At 28.9% G+C, this 23,083-nt stretch overlaps 1 long non-coding RNA gene across 1 annotated transcript in view; it reads right to left on the reverse strand.

Moving 5' to 3' along the window:
* The window catches only part of LOC127732997 (uncharacterized), a 53,049-nt gene that overhangs the window by 5,697 nt on the left and 24,269 nt on the right, over positions 1-23,083 (reverse strand). Inside the window, exons 11-16 of the long non-coding RNA XR_007996549.1 lie at positions 17,525-17,594; positions 9,020-9,087; positions 8,643-8,718; positions 8,257-8,336; positions 4,260-4,339; positions 262-341 (exon numbers count right to left, since the gene is read on the reverse strand). This is a non-coding gene — a long non-coding RNA (uncharacterized LOC127732997). The remainder of the gene's footprint in view (positions 1-261; positions 342-4,259; positions 4,340-8,256; positions 8,337-8,642; positions 8,719-9,019; positions 9,088-17,524; positions 17,595-23,083) is intronic.

Genomic DNA, 23,083 nt, shown 5'->3' on the forward strand with positions numbered 1-23,083 from the left:
TCAAATAGAGACTATTGGCTGTTGCAATTAATTCAAAATTAATATGATTACTTTTTTATGACAAATCCTAATTTGAAGACAAGTATATAAACAATTTCTATACAATATCATTAATATAATCTTCATAAGAGTATAAATTTGAATAAAAGAAATTTCAAATCAAATCTAATTTAAGCTGCTGTTCCAGGGAAAACTGATTTTTGTTACCTGCAAACCATATAAACATAGTTTAAAGTACAATTAAAAATACCAAATACCTACATGCTACGTATCCAGATGTGTGATCAATCTACCATGAAACCATCTTCATTGTCTAGGAGTGTAACATATTTAGGCTGTATCTATAACAAAACCAAATCATCAATTAGTATCAGCTTCAAATAGAGACTATTGGCTGTTGCAACAATTATAAAATAAATGTCACTCATATTTTATGTTAAATCCTAAATTGGACACAAGAATATTTACAATTACTACACATTCATGTTAAAATTTACTTCACTAGATTATGAATTTGAACAAAAGAAATATGTACACTAATTTGAAATAAAATGTTATTTAAGCTGTTGTTCCAGGGAAAACTGATATTTATTACCCAACACATATAAACATAGTCTAAAGTACAATTGTAATGACTAAATACCTACACGTTAAACATCCTAATGTGCCATCTACCATGAAACCATCTTCATTGTGTGGGAGTGGAACATATCTGGGCTGTATCTATTACAAAAGAAAAAATATAAATTAGCATCAGCTTCAGATAGAGAATATTTAATGGCTGTTGAAAAAATAAAAAAAAATAATGTGATTCATGTTTTATGTCAAATCTTAAATTACGGACACTTAATTTACAATTACTCTTTCGTTCTTATTAAAATATACCACATTTGAAATTCGAATAAAAGATATTTTAGACCAATTTGTAATAAAATTTTAAGCTATTGTTTCAGTAAAAACAGATTTTTATTGACTTCCAAATATTAACATAGTTTTAAGTACAATTGTAATGACCAAATACTTACATGTTGACTCTTCCTATCTGCCATGAATCCATCTTCTCTGTCTAGGAGTGCAACATATTTAGATGTATCTTTAACAAAAACTATAAATTAATATCAGCTTTAAATACAGACTATTTGCTGTTGCAATTTTTTCAGAATTTAATCTTTTGCATGTTGGACAAGAATATTTATAATTACTATACATTCCATTAAGAATATATTTCATTAGAGTATATATTTGAAGAAAAATGTTTTTGAGACCAAAGTTTCAAATTGGTTGATAATGAAATAGAGCCAGACAAAAAACTAAATACATTTTACCATAAACACAAGTTTTCATCATACTATGTAATAGCGCCCATTAAATTCATCAATGTTATATCAAAATCTGAAGTTTGCTCATGAGGTCTGCTTTTACGACACCCATTTTAACATAAAGCATCTTTTTGTCAAACTGTTCAGGAAAAAACGGATTTTTATTACCTGACAAACATAAACATAGTTTTAAGAACAATTGTAATGACCAAATACCTACATGTGCAACATCCTAATGTGTGAAAGCATCTTTCATGGTATAGGAGTGTTACATATTTAGGCTGTATAATCTGTAACAAAAACAATAATTATTAATTAGTTTCTGCTTTAAATCCAGACTTTTTGCTGTTGCAATCAATTCAGAAAATAATGTGATGCATGTTTTATGTTAAATCCCAAATTAGAGAAAAGTATATAATTACAATTACTATACATTCTTATTAAAATATTCAGCATTAGAGTATAAATTTGAATGAAAGAAATTTTAGACCAATTTGTTAAAAAGCTTCAATCTGTTGTTTCAGGAAAAAACTGATTTTTATTACCTAACAAGTATAAATATAGTTTTAAGGAAAATTGTAATGACCAAATACCTACATGTGACTTATCCTAATGTGCATCTGCAATGGAAGCATCTTTCATGGTATAGGAGTCTTACATATTTAGGCTGTATCTGTAATGAAAACAAAAAAATATACATTTATATCAGCTTTCAATCAAGACTATTTGCTGTTGCAATCAATTTAGAAATTAATGTGATGCATGTTGTATGTCAAATCCTTAATTGGAGACAAGAATTTTTACAATCACTTTACATTCTTATTAAAATATATCTCATTACAGTGAATATTTCAATAAATGAAATGTAGGACCAATTTGTAATAAAATTTCAAGCTGTTGTTCCAGGAAAAACTGATTTTTATTACCTAACAAATATAAACATAGTTTTAAGAACAATTGTTATGAATAAATACATACATGTGACTAATCCTAATGTGCTATCTGCAATGGAAGCATCTTTCATGGTATAGGAGTCTTACATATTTAGGCTGTATCTGTTAACAAAAACAAATATTTTAAATTAGTTTCAGCTTCAAAATCAAAGCAATTTGCTGTTGCAATCAATTCAGAAATTAATGTTATGCATGTTTGATGTCAAATCCTAAATTGGAGACGTATATTTACAATAACTATACATTCTTATTAAAATATACTTCATTAGGATATAAATAGGAATAAAAGAAATTTTAGACCAATTTGTTATAAAGCTTCAATCTGTTGTTTCAGTGAAAACTGATTTTTAATGCCTAACAAATACTAGAGGCTTCAAGGAGCCTGTGTTGCTCATCTGATATTTTTATTTATAATTGATGCATGAAATAATGCAACCGTTATACATTTGCTTTAGTTTCAGAGATATAAGTCAAAAACTGCATTTTCCCCCTAAGTTCTACTTTTAGCCATGTCTGACATGTTGGTTGGCAGGCAGGGTCATCGGACACATTTTTTAAAACTTGATACCCGAGTGATGATTGTGGCCAAGTTTGGTTAAATGTGTCTCAGTTGTTTCAGGAGAGAAGATTTTTGTAAAAGACTACAAAAATTTACGAATAATTGTTAAATTTGACTTTAAAGGGCAATAACTCCTTATGGGGTCAATTGACCATATTGGTCATGTTGACTTATTTGTAGATCTGCCTTTGCTGAACATTATTGCTGTTTACAGTTTATCTCTATCTATTATAATATTCAAAAAAACTGCAAAATTTCCTTAAAATTACTAATTCAGGGGCAGCAACCCAACAACGGCTTGTCTGATTCATCTGAAAATTTCAGGGCAGATAGATCTTAACCTGATAAACATTTTTATCCACGTCAGATTTGTTCTAAATGCTTTAGTTTCAGAGATATAAGCCAAAAACTGCATTTTACCCCTATGTTCTATTTTTAGCCATGTCGGCCATCTTGGTTGGCAGGCGGGGTCATCGGACACATTTTTTAAACAAGATACCCTAGTGATGATTGTGGCCAAGTTTGGTTAAATTTTGCCCAGTAGTTTCAGGAGGAGATTTTTGTATGAACAGACGACGACGACTACGGACGCCAAGTGATAAGAAAAACTCACCTGGCCAAAACCAAAGGGGCCAGGCGAGCTAATAAACCTAGTTTAAAGAAAAAAATTGTAATGAATAAATACTTACATGTGACTAATCCTAATGTGCTATCTACAATGAAACCACCTTCATTGTCGAAGAGTGTAACATATTTAGGCTGTATCTGTAATAAAAAGAAAAATTGTAAATTAGTTTCAGCTTTAAATAGGGAATATTTGCTGTTGCAATCAATTCAGAAATTAATGTGATGCATGTTTTATGCCAAATCTTAAATTGGAGACTAGTCTAGAATATCTACAATTACTTAACTTATTACAGTAAATATTTGAATAAAAGAAATGTTCGACAAATTTGTAATAAAATTTCAAATTGTTGTTCAAGGGGAAAACTGATTTTTGTTACCCAACACATATAAAAAGAGATAAAAGTACAATTATAATGACAAAATACCTACATGATACAAATCTTCGTGTGCTATATACCATGAAAGCATCTTCATTGTCTAGAAGTGTAACATATTTAAGCTGTATCTATAACAAAAACAAATCATCAATTAGTATCAACTTCAAATAGAGACTATTGGCTGTTGCAATTAATTCAAAATTAATATGATTACTTTTTTATGACAAATCCTAATTTGAAGACAAGTATATAAACAATTTCTATACAATATCATTAATATAATCTTCATAAGAGTATAAATTTGAATAAAAGAAATTTCAAATCAAATCTAATTTAAGCTGCTGTTCCAGGGAAAACTGATTTTTGTTACCTGCAAACCATATAAACATAGTTTAAAGTACAATTAAAAATACCAAATACCTACATGCTACGTATCCAGATGTGTGATCAATCTACCATGAAACCATCTTCATTGTCTAGGAGTGTAACATATTTAGGCTGTATCTATAACAAAACCAAATCATCAATTAGTATCAGCTTCAAATAGAGACTATTGGCTGTTGCAACAATTATAAAATAAATGTCACTCATATTTTATGTTAAATCCTAAATTGGACACAAGAATATTTACAATTACTACACATTCATGTTAAAATTTACTTCACTAGATTATGAATTTGAACAAAAGAAATATGTACACTAATTTGAAATAAAATGTTATTTAAGCTGTTGTTCCAGGGAAAACTGATATTTATTACCCAACACATATAAACATAGTCTAAAGTACAATTGTAATGACTAAATACCTACACGTTAAACATCCTAATGTGCCATCTACCATGAAACCATCTTCATTGTGTGGGAGTGGAACATATCTGGGCTGTATCTATTACAAAAGAAAAAATATAAATTAGCATCAGCTTCAGATAGAGAATATTTAATGGCTGTTGAAAAAATAAAAAAAATAATGTGATTCATGTATTATGTCAAATCTTAAATTACGGACACTTAATTTACAATTACTCTTTCGTTCTTATTAAAATATACCACATTTGAAATTCGAATAAAAGATATTTTAGACCAATTTGTAATAAAATTTTAAGCTATTGTTTCAGTAAAAACAGATTTTTATTGACTTCCAAATATTAACATAGTTTTAAGTACAATTGTAATGACCAAATACTTACATGTTGACTCTTCCTATCTGCCATGAATCCATCTTCTCTGTCTAGGAGTGCAACATATTTAGATGTATCTTTAACAAAAACTATAAATTAATATCAGCTTTAAATACAGACTATTTGCTGTTGCAATTTTTTCAGAATTTAATCTTTTGCATGTTGGACAAGAATATTTATAATTACTATACATTCCATTAAGAATATATTTCATTAGAGTATATATTTGAAGAAAAATGTTTTTGAGACCAAAGTTTCAAATTGGTTGATAATGAAATAGAGCCAGACAAAAAACTAAATACATTTTACCATAAACACAAGTTTTCATCATACTATGTAATAGCGCCCATTAAATTCATCAATGTTATATCAAAATCTGAAGTTTGCTCATGAGGTCTGCTTTTACGAGACCTATTTTAACATGAAGCATCTTTTTGTCAAACTGTTCAGGAAAAAACGGATTTTTATTACCTAACAAACATAAACATAGTTTTAAGAACAATTGTAATGACCAAATACCTACATGTGCAACATCCTAATGTGTGAAAGCATCTTTCATGGTATAGGAGTGTTACATATTTAGGCTGTATAATCTGTAACAAAAACAATAATTATTAATTAGTTTCTGCTTTAAATCCAGACTTTTTGCTGTTGCAATCAATTCAGAAAATAATGTGATGCATGTTTTATGTTAAATCCCAAATTAGAGAAAAGTATATAATTACAATTACTATACATTCTTATTAAAATATTCAGCATTAGAGTATAAATTTGAATGAAAGAAATTTTAGACCAATTTGTTAAAAAGCTTCAATCTGTTGTTTCAGGAAAAAACTGATTTTTATTACCTAACAAGTATAAATATAGTTTTAAGGAAAATTGTAATGACCAAATACCTACATGTGACTTATCCTAATGTGCATCTGCAATGGAAGCATCTTTCATGGTATAGGAGTCTTACATATTTAGGCTGTATCTGTAATGAAAACAAAAAAATATACATTTATATCAGCTTTCAATCAAGACTATTTGCTGTTGCAATCAATTTAGAAATTAATGTGATGCATGTTGTATGTCAAATCCTTAATTGGAGACAAGAATTTTTACAATCACTTTACATTCTTATTAAAATATATCTCATTACAGTGAATATTTCAATAAATGAAATGTAGGACCAATTTGTAATAAAATTTCAAGCTGTTGTTCCAGGAAAAACTGATTTTTATTACCTAACAAATATAAACATAGTTTTAAGAACAATTGTTATGAATAAATACATACATGTGACTAATCCTAATGTGCTATCTGCAATGGAAGCATCTTTCATGGTATAGGAGTCTTACATATTTAGGCTGTATCTGTTAACAAAAACAAATATTTTAAATTAGTTTCAGCTTCAAAATCAAAGCAATTTGCTGTTGCAATCAATTCAGAAATTAATGTTATGCATGTTTGATGTCAAATCCTAAATTGGAGACGTATATTTACAATAACTATACATTCTTATTAAAATATACTTCATTAGGATATAAATAGGAATAAAAGAAATTTTAGACCAATTTGTTATAAAGCTTCAATCTGTTGTTTCAGTGAAAACTGATTTTTAATGCCTAACAAATACTAGAGGCTTCAAGGAGCCTGTGTTGCTCATCTGATATTTTTATTTATAATTGATGCATGAAATAATGCAACCGTTATACATTTGCTTTAGTTTCAGAGATATAAGTCAAAAACTGCATTTTCCCCCTAAGTTCTACTTTTAGCCATGTCTGACATGTTGGTTGGCAGGCAGGGTCATCGGACACATTTTTTAAAACTTGATACCCGAGTGATGATTGTGGCCAAGTTTGGTTAAATGTGTCTCAGTTGTTTCAGGAGAGAAGATTTTTGTAAAAGACTACAAAAATTTACGAATAATTGTTAAATTTGACTTTAAAGGGCAATAACTCCTTATGGGGTCAATTGACCATATTGGTCATGTTGACTTATTTGTAGATCTGCCTTTGCTGAACATTATTGCTGTTTACAGTTTATCTCTATCTATTATAATATTCAAAAAAACTGCAAAATTTCCTTAAAATTACTAATTCAGGGGCAGCAACCCAACAACGGCTTGTCTGATTCATCTGAAAATTTCAGGGCAGATAGATCTTAACCTGATAAACATTTTTATCCACGTCAGATTTGTTCTAAATGCTTTAGTTTCAGAGATATAAGCCAAAAACTGCATTTTACCCCTATGTTCTATTTTTAGCCATGTCGGCCATCTTGGTTGGCAGGCGGGGTCATCGGACACATTTTTTAAACAAGATACCCTAGTGATGATTGTGGCCAAGTTTGGTTAAATTTTGCCCAGTAGTTTCAGGAGGAGATTTTTGTATGAACAGACGACGACGACTACGGACGCCAAGTGATAAGAAAAACTCACCTGGCCAAAACCAAAGGGGCCAGGCGAGCTAATAAACCTAGTTTAAAGAAAAAAATTGTAATGAATAAATACTTACATGTGACTAATCCTAATGTGCTATCTACAATGAAACCACCTTCATTGTCGAAGAGTGTAACATATTTAGGCTGTATCTGTAATAAAAAGAAAAATTGTAAATTAGTTTCAGCTTTAAATAGGGAATATTTGCTGTTGCAATCAATTCAGAAATTAATGTGATGCATGTTTTATGCCAAATCTTAAATTGGAGACTAGTCTAGAATATCTACAATTACTTAACTTATTACAGTAAATATTTGAATAAAAGAAATGTTCGACAAATTTGTAATAAAATTTCAAATTGTTGTTCAAGGGGAAAACTGATTTTTGTTACCCAACACATATAAAAAGAGATAAAAGTACAATTATAATGACAAAATACCTACATGATACAAATCTTCGTGTGCTATATACCATGAAAGCATCTTCATTGTCTAGAAGTGTAACATATTTAAGCTGTATCTATAACAAAAACAAATCATCAATTAGTATCAACTTCAAATAGAGACTATTGGCTGTTGCAATTAATTCAAAATTAATATGATTACTTTTTTATGACAAATCCTAATTTGAAGACAAGTATATAAACAATTTCTATACAATATCATTAATATAATCTTCATAAGAGTATAAATTTGAATAAAAGAAATTTCAAATCAAATCTAATTTAAGCTGCTGTTCCAGGGAAAACTGATTTTTGTTACCTGCAAACCATATAAACATAGTTTAAAGTACAATTAAAAATACCAAATACCTACATGCTACGTATCCAGATGTGTGATCAATCTACCATGAAACCATCTTCATTGTCTAGGAGTGTAACATATTTAGGCTGTATCTATAACAAAACCAAATCATCAATTAGTATCAGCTTCAAATAGAGACTATTGGCTGTTGCAACAATTATAAAATAAATGTCACTCATATTTTATGTTAAATCCTAAATTGGACACAAGAATATTTACAATTACTACACATTCATGTTAAAATTTACTTCACTAGATTATGAATTTGAACAAAAGAAATATGTACACTAATTTGAAATAAAATGTTATTTAAGCTGTTGTTCCAGGGAAAACTGATATTTATTACCCAACACATATAAACATAGTCTAAAGTACAATTGTAATGACTAAATACCTACACGTTAAACATCCTAATGTGCCATCTACCATGAAACCATCTTCATTGTGTGGGAGTGGAACATATCTGGGCTGTATCTATTACAAAAGAAAAAATATAAATTAGCATCAGCTTCAGATAGAGAATATTTAATGGCTGTTGAAAAAATAAAAAAAATAATGTGATTCATGTATTATGTCAAATCTTAAATTACGGACACTTAATTTACAATTACTCTTTCGTTCTTATTAAAATATACCACATTTGAAATTCGAATAAAAGATATTTTAGACCAATTTGTAATAAAATTTTAAGCTATTGTTTCAGTAAAAACAGATTTTTATTGACTTCCAAATATTAACATAGTTTTAAGTACAATTGTAATGACCAAATACTTACATGTTGACTCTTCCTATCTGCCATGAATCCATCTTCTCTGTCTAGGAGTGCAACATATTTAGATGTATCTTTAACAAAAACTATAAATTAATATCAGCTTTAAATACAGACTATTTGCTGTTGCAATTTTTTCAGAATTTAATCTTTTGCATGTTGGACAAGAATATTTATAATTACTATACATTCCATTAAGAATATATTTCATTAGAGTATATATTTGAAGAAAAATGTTTTTGAGACCAAAGTTTCAAATTGGTTGATAATGAAATAGAGCCAGACAAAAAACTAAATACATTTTACCATAAACACAAGTTTTCATCATACTATGTAATAGCGCCCATTAAATTCATCAATGTTATATCAAAATCTGAAGTTTGCTCATGAGGTCTGCTTTTACGAGACCTATTTTAACATGAAGCATCTTTTTGTCAAACTGTTCAGGAAAAAACGGATTTTTATTACCTAACAAACATAAACATAGTTTTAAGAACAATTGTAATGACCAAATACCTACATGTGCAACATCCTAATGTGTGAAAGCATCTTTCATGGTATAGGAGTGTTACATATTTAGGCTGTATAATCTGTAACAAAAACAATAATTATTAATTAGTTTCTGCTTTAAATCCAGACTTTTTGCTGTTGCAATCAATTCAGAAAATAATGTGATGCATGTTTTATGTTAAATCCCAAATTAGAGAAAAGTATATAATTACAATTACTATACATTCTTATTAAAATATTCAGCATTAGAGTATAAATTTGAATGAAAGAAATTTTAGACCAATTTGTTAAAAAGCTTCAATCTGTTGTTTCAGGAAAAAACTGATTTTTATTACCTAACAAGTATAAATATAGTTTTAAGGAAAATTGTAATGACCAAATACCTACATGTGACTTATCCTAATGTGCATCTGCAATGGAAGCATCTTTCATGGTATAGGAGTCTTACATATTTAGGCTGTATCTGTAATGAAAACAAAAAAATATACATTTATATCAGCTTTCAATCAAGACTATTTGCTGTTGCAATCAATTTAGAAATTAATGTGATGCATGTTGTATGTCAAATCCTTAATTGGAGACAAGAATTTTTACAATCACTTTACATTCTTATTAAAATATATCTCATTACAGTGAATATTTCAATAAATGAAATGTAGGACCAATTTGTAATAAAATTTCAAGCTGTTGTTCCAGGAAAAACTGATTTTTATTACCTAACAAATATAAACATAGTTTTAAGAACAATTGTTATGAATAAATACATACATGTGACTAATCCTAATGTGCTATCTGCAATGGAAGCATCTTTCATGGTATAGGAGTCTTACATATTTAGGCTGTATCTGTTAACAAAAACAAATATTTTAAATTAGTTTCAGCTTCAAAATCAAAGCAATTTGCTGTTGCAATCAATTCAGAAATTAATGTTATGCATGTTTGATGTCAAATCCTAAATTGGAGACGTATATTTACAATAACTATACATTCTTATTAAAATATACTTCATTAGGATATAAATAGGAATAAAAGAAATTTTAGACCAATTTGTTATAAAGCTTCAATCTGTTGTTTCAGTGAAAACTGATTTTTAATGCCTAACAAATACTAGAGGCTTCAAGGAGCCTGTGTTGCTCATCTGATATTTTTATTTATAATTGATGCATGAAATAATGCAACCGTTATACATTTGCTTTAGTTTCAGAGATATAAGTCAAAAACTGCATTTTCCCCCTAAGTTCTACTTTTAGCCATGTCTGACATGTTGGTTGGCAGGCAGGGTCATCGGACACATTTTTTAAAACTTGATACCCGAGTGATGATTGTGGCCAAGTTTGGTTAAATGTGTCTCAGTTGTTTCAGGAGAGAAGATTTTTGTAAAAGACTACAAAAATTTACGAATAATTGTTAAATTTGACTTTAAAGGGCAATAACTCCTTATGGGGTCAATTGACCATATTGGTCATGTTGACTTATTTGTAGATCTGCCTTTGCTGAACATTATTGCTGTTTACAGTTTATCTCTATCTATTATAATATTCAAAAAAACTGCAAAATTTCCTTAAAATTACTAATTCAGGGGCAGCAACCCAACAACGGCTTGTCTGATTCATCTGAAAATTTCAGGGCAGATAGATCTTAACCTGATAAACATTTTTATCCACGTCAGATTTGTTCTAAATGCTTTAGTTTCAGAGATATAAGCCAAAAACTGCATTTTACCCCTATGTTCTATTTTTAGCCATGTCGGCCATCTTGGTTGGCAGGCGGGGTCATCGGACACATTTTTTAAACAAGATACCCTAGTGATGATTGTGGCCAAGTTTGGTTAAATTTTGCCCAGTAGTTTCAGGAGGAGATTTTTGTATGAACAGACGACGACGACTACGGACGCCAAGTGATAAGAAAAACTCACCTGGCCAAAACCAAAGGGGCCAGGCGAGCTAATAAACCTAGTTTAAAGAAAAAAATTGTAATGAATAAATACTTACATGTGACTAATCCTAATGTGCTATCTACAATGAAACCACCTTCATTGTCGAAGAGTGTAACATATTTAGGCTGTATCTGTAATAAAAAGAAAAATTGTAAATTAGTTTCAGCTTTAAATAGGGAATATTTGCTGTTGCAATCAATTCAGAAATTAATGTGATGCATGTTTTATGCCAAATCTTAAATTGGAGACTAGTCTAGAATATCTACAATTACTTAACTTTTACAGTAAATATTTGAATAAAAGAAGTGTTCGACAAATTTGTAATAAAATTTCAAATTGTTGTTCAAGGGGAAAACTGATTTTTGTTACCCAACACATATAAAAAGAGATAAAAGTACAATTATAATGACAAAATACCTACATGATACAAATCTTCGTGTGCTATATACCATGAAAGCATCTTCATTGTCTAGGAGTGTAACATATTTAGGCTGTATCTATAACAAAAACAAATCATCAATTAGTATCAACTTCAAATAGAGACTATTGGCTGTTGCAATTAATTCAAAATTAATATGATGCATTTTTTATGACAAATCCTAATTTGAAGACAAGTATATAAACAATTTCTATACATTATCATTAATATAATCTTCATAAGAGTATAAATTTGAATAAAAGAAATTTCAAATCAAATCTAATTTAAGCTGCTGTTCCAGGGAAAACTGATTTTTGTTACCTGCAAACCATATAAACATAGTTTAAAGTACAATTAAAAATACCAAATACCTACATGCTACGTATCCAGATGTGCGATCAATCTACCATGAAACCATCTTCATTGTCTAGGAGTGTAACATATTTAGGCTGTATCTATAACAAAACCAAATCATCAATTAGTATCAGCTTCAAATAGAGACTATTGGCTGTTGCAACAATTATAAAATAAATGTCACTCATATTTTATGTTAAATCCTAAATTGGACACAAGAATATTTACAATTACTACACATTCATGTTAAAATTTACTTCACTAGATTATAAATTTGAACAAAAGAAATATGTACACTAATTTGAAATAAAATGTTATTTAAGCTGTTGTTCCAGGGAAAACTGATATTTATTACCCAACACATATAAACATAGTCTAAAGTACAATTGTAATGACTAAATACCTACACGTTAAACATCCTAATGTGCCATCTACCATGAAACCATCTTCATTGTGTGGGAGTGGAACATATCTGGGCTGTATCTATTACAAAAGAAAAAATAAAAATTAGCATCAGCTTCAGATAGAGAATATTTAATGGCTGTTGAAAAAATTAAAAAATTAATGTGATTCATGTTTTATGTCAAATCTTAAATTACGGACACTTAATTTACAATTACTCTTTCGTTCTTATTAAAATATACCACATTTGAAATTCGAATAAAAGATATTTTAGACCAATTTGTAATAAAATTTTAAGCTATTGTTTCAGTAAAAACAGATTTTTATTGACTTCCAAATATTAACATAGTTTTAAGTACAATTGTAATGACCAAATACTTACATGTTGACTCTTCCTATCTGCCATGAATCCATCTTCTCTGTCTAGGAGTGCAACATATTTAGATGTATCTTTAACAAAAACTATAAATTAATATCAGCTTGAAATACAGACTATTTGCTGTTGCAATTTTTTCAGAATTTAATCTTTTGCATGTTGGACAAGAATATTTATAATTACTATACATTCCATTAAGAATATATTTCATTAGAGTATATATTTGAAGAAAAATTTTTTTGAGACCAAAGTTTCAAATTGGTTGATAATGAAATAGAGCCAGACAAAAAACTAAATACATTTTACCATAAACACAAGTTTTCATCATACTATGTAATAGCGCCCATTAAATTCATCAATGTTATATCAAAATCTGAAGTTTGCTCATGAGGTCTGCTTTTACGAGACCCATTTTAACATAAAGCATCTTTTTGTCAAACTGTTCAGGAAAAAACGGATTTTTATTACCTAACAAACAAACATAGTTTTAAGAACAATTGTAATGACCAAATACCTACATGTGCAACATCCTAATGTGTGAAAGCATCTTTCATGGTATAGGAGTGTTACATATTTAGGCTGTATAATCTGTAACAAAAACAATAATTATTAATTAGTTTCTGCTTTAAATCCAGACTTTTTGCTGTTGCAATCAATTCAGAAAATAATGTGATGCATGTTTTATGTTAAATCCCAAATTAGAGAAAAGTATATAATTACAATTACTATACATTCTTATTAAAATATTCAGCATTAGAGTATAAATTTGAATGAAAGAAATTTTAGACCAATTTGTTAAAAAGCTTCAATCTGTTGTTTCAGGAAAAAACTGATTTTTATTACCTAACAAGTATAAATATAGTTTTAAGGAAAATTGTAATGACCAAATACCTACATGTGACTTATCCTAATGTGCATCTGCAATGGAAGCATCTTTCATGGTATAGGAGTCTTACATATTTAGGCTGTATCTGTAATGAAAACAAAAAAATATACATTTATATCAGCTTTCAATCAAGACTATTTGCTGTTGCAATCAATTTAGAAATTAATGTGATGCATGTTGTATGTCAAATCCTTAATTGGAGACAAGAATTTTTACAATCACTTTACATTCTTATTAAAATATATCTCATTACAGTGAATATTTCAATAAATGAAATGTAGGACCAATTTGTAATAAAATTTCAAGCTGTTGTTCCAGGAAAAACTGATTTTTATTACCTAACAAATATAAACATAGTTTTAAGAACAATTGTTATGAATAAATACATACATGTGACTAATCCTAATGTGCTATCTGCAATGGAAGCATCTTTCATGGTATAGGAGTCTTACATATTTAGGCTGTATCTGTTAACAAAAACAAATATTTTAAATTAGTTTCAGCTTCAAAATCAAAGCAATTTGCTGTTGCAATCAATTCAGAAATTAATGTTATGCATGTTTGATGTCAAATCCTAAATTGGAGACGTATATTTACAATAACTATACATTCTTATTAAAATATACTTCATTAGGATATAAATAGGAATAAAAGAAATTTTAGACCAATTTGTTATAAAGCTTCAATCTGTTGTTTCAGTGAAAACTGATTTTTAATGCCTAACAAATACTAGAGGCTTCAAGGAGCCTGTGTTGCTCATCTGATATTTTTATTTATAATTGATGCATGAAATAATGCAACCGTTATACATTTGCTTTAGTTTCAGAGATATAAGTCAAAAACTGCATTTTCCCCCTAAGTTCTACTTTTAGCCATGTCTGACATGTTGGTTGGCAGGCAGGGTCATCGGACACATTTTTTAAAACTTGATACCCGAGTGATGATTTTGGCCAAGTTTGGTTAAATGTGTCTCAGTTGTTTCAGGAGAGAAGATTTTTGTAAAAGACTACAAAAATTTACGAATAATTGTTAAATTTGACTTTAAAGGGCAATAACTCCTTATGGGGTCAATTGACCATATTGGTCATGTTGACTTATTTGTAGATCTGCCTTTGCTGAACATTATTGCTGTTTACAGTTTATCTCTATCTATTATAATATTCAAAAAAACTGCAAAATTTCCTTAAAATTACTAATTCAGGGGCAGCAACCCAACAACGGCTTGTCTGATTCATCTGAAAATTTCAGGGCAGATAGATCTTAACCTGATAAACATTTTTATCCACGTCAGATTTGTTCTAAATGCTTTAGTTTCAGAGATATAAGCCAAAAACTGCATTTTACCCCTATGTTCTATTTTTAGCCATGTCGGCCATCTTGGTTGGCAGGCGGGGTCATCGGACACATTTTTTAAACAAGATACCCTAGTGATGATTGTGGCCAAGTTTGGTTAAATTTTGCCCAGTAGTTTCAGGAGGAGATTTTTGTATGAACAGACGACGACGACTACGGACGCCAAGTGATGAGAAAAACTCACCTGGCCAAAACCAAAGGGGCCAGGCGAGCTAATAAACCTAGTTTAAAGAAAAAAATTGTAATGAATAAATACTTACATGTGACTAATCCTAATGTGCTATCTACAATGAAACCACCTTCATTGTCGAAGAGTGTAACATATTTAGGCTGTATCTGTAATAAAAAGAAAAATTGTAAATTAGTTTCAGCTTTAAATAGGGAATATTTGCTGTTGCAATCAATTCAGAAATTAATGTGATGCATGTTTTATGCCAAATCTTAAATTGGAGACTAGTCTAGAATATCTACAATTACTTAACTTTTACAGTAAATATTTGAATAAAAGAAGTGTTCGACAAATTTGTAATAAAATTTCAAATTGTTGTTCAAGGGGAAAACTGATTTTTTTTACCCAACACATATAAAAAGAGATAAAAGTACAATTATAATGACAAAATACCTACATGATACAAATCTTCGTGTGCTATATACCATGAAAGCATCTTCATTGTCTAGGAGTGTAACATATTTAGGCTGTATCTATAACAAAAACAAATCATCAATTAGTATCAACTTCAAATAGAGACTATTGGCTGTTGCAATTAATTCAAAATTAATATGATGCAATTTTTATGACAAATCCTAATTTGAAGACAAGTATATAAACAATTTCTATACATTATCATTAATATAATCTTCATAAGAGTATAAATTTGAATAAAAGAAATTTCAAATCAAATCTAATTTAAGCTGCTGTTCCAGGGAAAACTGATTTTTGTTACCTGCAAACCATATAAACATAGTTTAAAGTACAATTAAAAATACCAAATACCTACATGCTACGTATCCAGATGTGCGATCAATCTACCATGAAACCATCTTCATTGTCTAGGAGTGTAACATATTTAGGCTGTATCTATAACAAAACCAAATCATCAATTAGTATCAGCTTCAAATGGAGACTATTGGCTGTTGCAACAATTATAAAATAAATGTCACTCATATTTTATGTTAAATCCTAAATTGGACACAAGAATATTTACAATTACTACACATTCATGTTAAAATTTACTTCACTAGATTATAAATTTGAACAAAAGAAATATGTACACTAATTTGAAATAAAATGTTATTTAAGCTGTTGTTCCAGGGAAAACTGATATTTATTACCCAACACATATAAACATAGTCTAAAGTACAATTGTAATGACTAAATACCTACACGTTAAACATCCTAATGTGCCATCTACCATGAAACCATCTTCATTGTGTGGGAGTGGAACATATCTGGGCTGTATCTATTACAAAAGAAAAAATATAAATTAGCATCAGCTTCAGATAGAGAATATTTAATGGCTGTTGAAAAAATTAAAAAATTAATGTGATTCATGTTTTATGTCAAATCTTAAATTACGGACACTTAATTTACAATTACTCTTTCGTTCTTATTAAAATATACCACATTTGAAATTCGAATAAAAGATATTTTAGACCAATTTGTAATAAAATTTTAAGCTATTGTTTCAGTAAAAACAGATTTTTATTGACTTCCAAATATTAACATAGTTTTAAGTACAATTGTAATGACCAAATACTTACATGTTGACTCTTCCTATCTGCCATGAATCCATCTTCTATGTCTAGGAGTGCAACATATTTAGATGTATCTTTAACAAAAACTATAAATTAATATCAGCTTGAAATACAGACTATTTGCTGTTGCAATTTTTTTCAGAATTTAATCTTTTGCATGTTGGACAAGAATATTTATAATTACTATACATTCCATTAAGAATATATTTCATTAGAGTATATATTTGAAGAAAAATTTTTTTGAGACCAAAGTTTCAAATTGGTTGATAATGAAATAGAGCCAGACAAAAAACTAAATACATTTTACCATAAACACAAGTTTTCATCATACTATGTAATAGCGCCCATTAAATTCATCAATGTTATATCAAAATCTGAAGTTTGCTCATGAGGTCTGCTTTTACGAGACCCATTTTAACATAAAGCATCTTTTTTACAAACTGTTCAGGAAAAAACGGATTTTTATTACCTAACAAACATAAACATAGTTTTAAGAACAATTGTAATGACCAAATACCTACATGTGCAACATCCTAATGTGTGAAAGCATCTTTCATGGTATAGGAGTGTTACATATTTAGGCTGTATAATCTGTAACAAAAACAATAATTATTAATTAGTTTCTGCTTTAAATCCAGACTTTTTGCTGTTGCAATCAATTCAGAAAATAATGTGATGCATGTTTTATGTTAAATCCCAAATTAGAGAAAAGTATATAATTACAATTACTATACATTCTTATTAAAATATTCAGCATTAGAGTATAAATTTGAATGAAAGAAATTTTAGACCAATTTGTTAAAAAGCTTCAATCTGTTGTTTCAGGAAAAAACTGATTTTTATTACCTACCAAGTATAATTATAGTTTTAAGGAAAATTGTAATGACCAAATACCTACATGTGACTTATCCTAATGTGCATCTGCAATGGAAGCATCTTTCATGGTATAGGAGTCTTACATATTTAGGCTGTATCTGTAATGAAAACAAAAAAATATACATTTATATCAGCTTTCAATCAAGACTATTTGCTGTTGCAATCAATTTAGAAATTAATGTGATGCATGTTGTATGTCAAATCCTTAATTGGAGACAAGAATTTTTACAATCACTTTACATTCTTATTAAAATATATCTCATTACAGTGAATATTTCAATAAATGAAATGTAGGACCAATTTGTAATAAAATTTCAAGCTGTTGTTCCAGGAAAAACTGATTTTTATTACCTAACAAATATAAACATAGTTTTAAGAACAATTGTTATGAATAAATACATACATGTGACTAATCCTAATGTGCTATCTGCAATGGAAGCATCTTTCATGGTATAGGAGTCTTACATATTTAGGCTGTATCTGTTAACAAAAACAAATATTTTAAATTAGTTTCAGCTTCAAAATCAAAGCAATTTGCTGTTGCAATCAATTCAGAAATTAATGTTATGCATGTTTGATGTCAAATCCTAAATTGGAGACGTATATTTACAATAACTATACATTCTTATTAAAATATACTTCATTAGGATATAAATAGGAATAAAAGAAATTTTAGACCAATTTGTTATAATGATTCAATCTGTTGTTTCAGTGAAAACTGATTTTTAATGCCTAACAAATACTAGAGGCTTCAAGGAGCCTGTGTTGCTCATCTGATATTTTTATTTATAATTGATGCATGAAATAATGCAACCGTTATACATTTGCTTTAGTTTCAGAGATATAAGTCAAAAACTGCATTTTCCCCCTAAGTTCTACTTTTAGCCATGTCTGACATGTTGGTTGGCAGGCAGGGTCATCGGACACATTTTTTAAAACTTGATACCCGAGTGATGATTGTGGCCAAGTTTGGTTAAATGTGTCTCAGTTGTTTCAGGAGAGAAGATTTTTGTAAAAGACTACAAAAATTTACGAATAATTGTTAAATTTGACTTTAAAGGGCAATAACTCCTTATGGGGTCAATTGACCATATTGGTCATGTTGACTTATTTGTAGATCTGCCTTTGCTGAACATTATTGCTGTTTACAGTTTATCTCTATCTATTATAATATTCAAAAAAACTGCAAAATTTCCTTAAAATTACTAATTCAGGGGCAGCAACCCAACAACGGCTTGTCTGATTCATCTGAAAATTTCAGGGCAGATAGATCTTAACCTGATAAACATTTTTATCCACGTCAGATTTGTTCTAAATGCTTTAGTTTCAGAGATATAAGCCAAAAACTGCATTTTACCCCTATGTTCTATTTTTAGCCATGTCGGCCATCTTGGTTGGCAGGCGGGGTCATCGGACACATTTTTTAAACAAGATACCCTAGTGATGATTGTGGCCAAGTTTGGTTAAATTTTGCCCAGTAGTTTCAGGAGGAGATTTTTGTATGAACAGACGACGACGACTACGGACGCCAAAGTGATGAGAAAAACTCACCTGGCCAAAACCAAAGGGGCCAGGCGAGCTAATAAACCTAGTTTAAAGAAAAAAATTGTAATGAATAAATACTTACATGTGACTAATCCTAATGTGCTATCTACAATGAAACCACCTTCATTGTCGAAGAGTGTAACATATTTAGGCTGTATCTGTAATAAAAAGAAAAATTGTAAATTAGTTTCAGCTTTAAATAGGGAATATTTGCTGTTGCAATCAATTCAGAAATTAATGTGATGCATGTTTTATGCCAAATCTTAAATTGGAGACTAGTCTAGAATATCTACAATTACTTAACTTATTACAGTAAATATTTGAATAAAAGAAGTGTTCGACAAATTTGTAATAAAATTTCAAATTGTTGTTCAAGGGGAAAACTGATTTTTGTTACCCAACACATATAAAAAGAGATAAAAGTACAATTATAATGACAAAATACCTACATGATACAAATCTTCGTGTGCTATATACCATGAAAGCATCTTCATTGTCTAGGAGTGTAACATATTTAGGCTGTATCTATAACAAAAACAAATCATCAATTAGTATCAACTTCAAATAGAGACTATTGGCTGTTGCAATTAATTCAAAATTAATATGATGCATTTTTTATGACAAATCCTAATTTGAAGACAAGTATATAAACAATTTCTATACATTATCATTAATATAATCTTCATAAGAGTATAAATTTGAATAAAAGAAATTTCAAATCAAATCTAATTTAAGCTGCTGTTCCAGGGAAAACTGATTTTTGTTACCTGCAAACCATATAAACATAGTTTAAAGTACAATTAAAAATACCTACATGCTACGTATCCAGATGTGTGATCAATCTACCATGAAACCATCTTCATTGTCTAGGAGTGTAACATATTTAGGCTGTATCTATAACAAAACCAAATCATCAATTAGTATCAGCTTCAAATAGAGACTATTGGCTGTTGCAACAATTATAAAATAAATGTCACTCATATTTTATGTTAAATCCTAAATTGGACACAAGAATATTTACAATTACTACACATTCATGTTAAAATTTACTTCACTAGATTATAAATTTGAACAAAAGAAATATGTACACTAATTTGAAATAAAATGTTATTTAAGCTGTTGTTCCAGGGAAAACTGATATTTATTACCCAACACATATAAACATAGTCTAAAGTACAATTGTAATGACTAAATACCTACACGTTAAACATCCTAATGTGCCATCTACCATGAAACCATCTTCATTGTGTGGGAGTGGAACATATCTGGGCTGTATCTATTACAAAAGAAAAAATATAAATTAGCATCAGCTTCAGATAGAGAATATTTAATGGCTGTTGAAAAAATTAAAAAATTAATGTGATTCATGTTTTATGTCAAATCTTAAATTACGGACACTTAATTTACAATTACTCTTTCGTTCTTATTAAAATATACCACATTTGAAATTCGAATAAAAGATATTTTAGACCAATTTGTAATAAAATTTTAAGCTATTGTTTCAGTAAAAACAGATTTTTATTGACTTCCAAATATTAACATAGTTTTAAGTACAATTGTAATGACCAAATACTTACATGTTGACTCTTCCTATCTGCCATGAATCCATCTTCTCTGTCTAGGAGTGCAACATATTTAGATGTATCTTTAACAAAAACTATAAATTAATATCAGCTTGAAATACAGACTATTTGCTGTTGCAATTTTTTCAGAATTTAATCTTTTGCATGTTGGACAAGAATATTTATAATTACTATACATTCCATTAAGAATATATTTCATTAGAGTATATATTTGAAGAAAAATTTTTTTGAGACCAAAGTTTCAAATTGGTTGATAATGAAATAGAGCCAGACAAAAAACTAAATACATTTTACCATAAACACAAGTTTTCATCATACTATGTAATAGCGCCCATTAAATTCATCAATGTTATATCAAAATCTGAAGTTTGCTCATGAGGTCTGCTTTTACGAGACCCATTTTAACATAAAGCATCTTTTTGTCAAACTGTTCAGGAAAAAACGGATTTTTATTACCTAACAAACATAAACATAGTTTTAAGAACAATTGTAATGACCAAATACCTACATGTGCAACATCCTAATGTGTGAAAGCATCTTTCATGGTATAGGAGTGTTACATATTTAGGCTGTATAATCTGTAACAAAAACAATAATTATTAATTAGTTTCTGCTTTAAATCCAGACTTTTTGCTGTTGCAATCAATTCAGAAAATAATGTGATGCATGTTTTATGTGAAATCCCAAATTAGAGAAAAGTATATAATTACAATTACTATACATTCTTATTAAAATGTTCAGCATTAGAGTATAAATTTGAATGAAAGAAATTTTAGACCAATTTGTTAAAAAGCTTCAATCTGTTGTTTCAGGAAAAAACTGATTTTTATTACCTAACAAGTATAAATATAGTTTTAAGGAAAATTGTAATGACCAAATACCTACATGTGACTTATCCTAATGTGCATCTGCAATGGAAGCATCTTTCATGGTATAGGAGTCTTACATATTTAGGCTGTATCTGTAATGAAAACAAAAAAATATACATTTATATCAGCTTTCAATCAAGACTATTTGCTGTTGCAATCAATTTAGAAATTAATGTGATGCATGTTGTATGTCAAATCCTTAATTGGAGACAAGAATTTTTACAATCACTTTACATTCTTATTAAAATATATCTCATTACAGTGAATATTTCAATAAATGAAATGTAGGACCAATTTGTAATAAGATTTCAAGCTGTTGTTCCAGGAAAAACTGATTTTTATTACCTAACAAATATAAACATAGTTTTAAGAACAATTGTTATGAATAAATACATACATGTGACTAATCCTAATGTGCTATCTGCAATGGAAGCATCTTTCATGGTATAGGAGTCTTACATATTTAGGCTGTATCTGTTAACAAAAACAAATATTTTAAATTAGTTTCAGCTTCAAAATCAAAGCAATTTGCTGTTGCAATCAATTCAGAAATTAATGTTATGCATGTTTGATGTCAAATCCTAAATTGGAGACGTATATTTACAATAACTATACATTCTTATTAAAATATACTTCATTAGGATATAAATAGGAATAAAAGAAATTTTAGACCAATTTGTTATAAAGCTTCAATCTGTTGTTTCAGTGAAAACTGATTTTTAATGCCTAACAAATACTAGAGGCTTCAAGGAGCCTGTGTTGCTCATCTGATATTTTTATTTATAATTGATGCATGAAATAATGCAACCGTTATACATTTGCTTTAGTTTCAGAGATATAAGTCAAAAACTGCATTTTCCCCCTAAGTTCTACTTTTAGCCATGTCTGACATGTTGGTTGGCAGGCAGGGTCATCGGACACATTTTTTAAAACTTGATACCCGAGTGATGATTGTGGCCAAGTTTGGTTAAATGTGTCTCAGTTGTTTCAGGAGAGAAGATTTTTGTAAAAGACTACAAAAATTTACGAATAATTGTTAAATTTGACTTTAAAGGGCAATAACTCCTTATGGGGTCAATTGACCATATTGGTCATGTTGACTTATTTGTAGATCTGCCTTTGCTGAACATTATTGCTGTTTACAGTTTATCTCTATCTATTATAATATTCAAAAAAACTGCAAAATTTCCTTAAAATTACTAATTCA

The sequence above is a fragment of the Mytilus californianus genome, unplaced genomic scaffold, assembly GCF_021869535.1.
Source record: "Mytilus californianus isolate M0D057914Y unplaced genomic scaffold, xbMytCali1.0.p SCAF_3, whole genome shotgun sequence".
Lineage (NCBI taxonomy): Eukaryota > Metazoa > Mollusca > Bivalvia > Mytilida > Mytilidae > Mytilus > Mytilus californianus.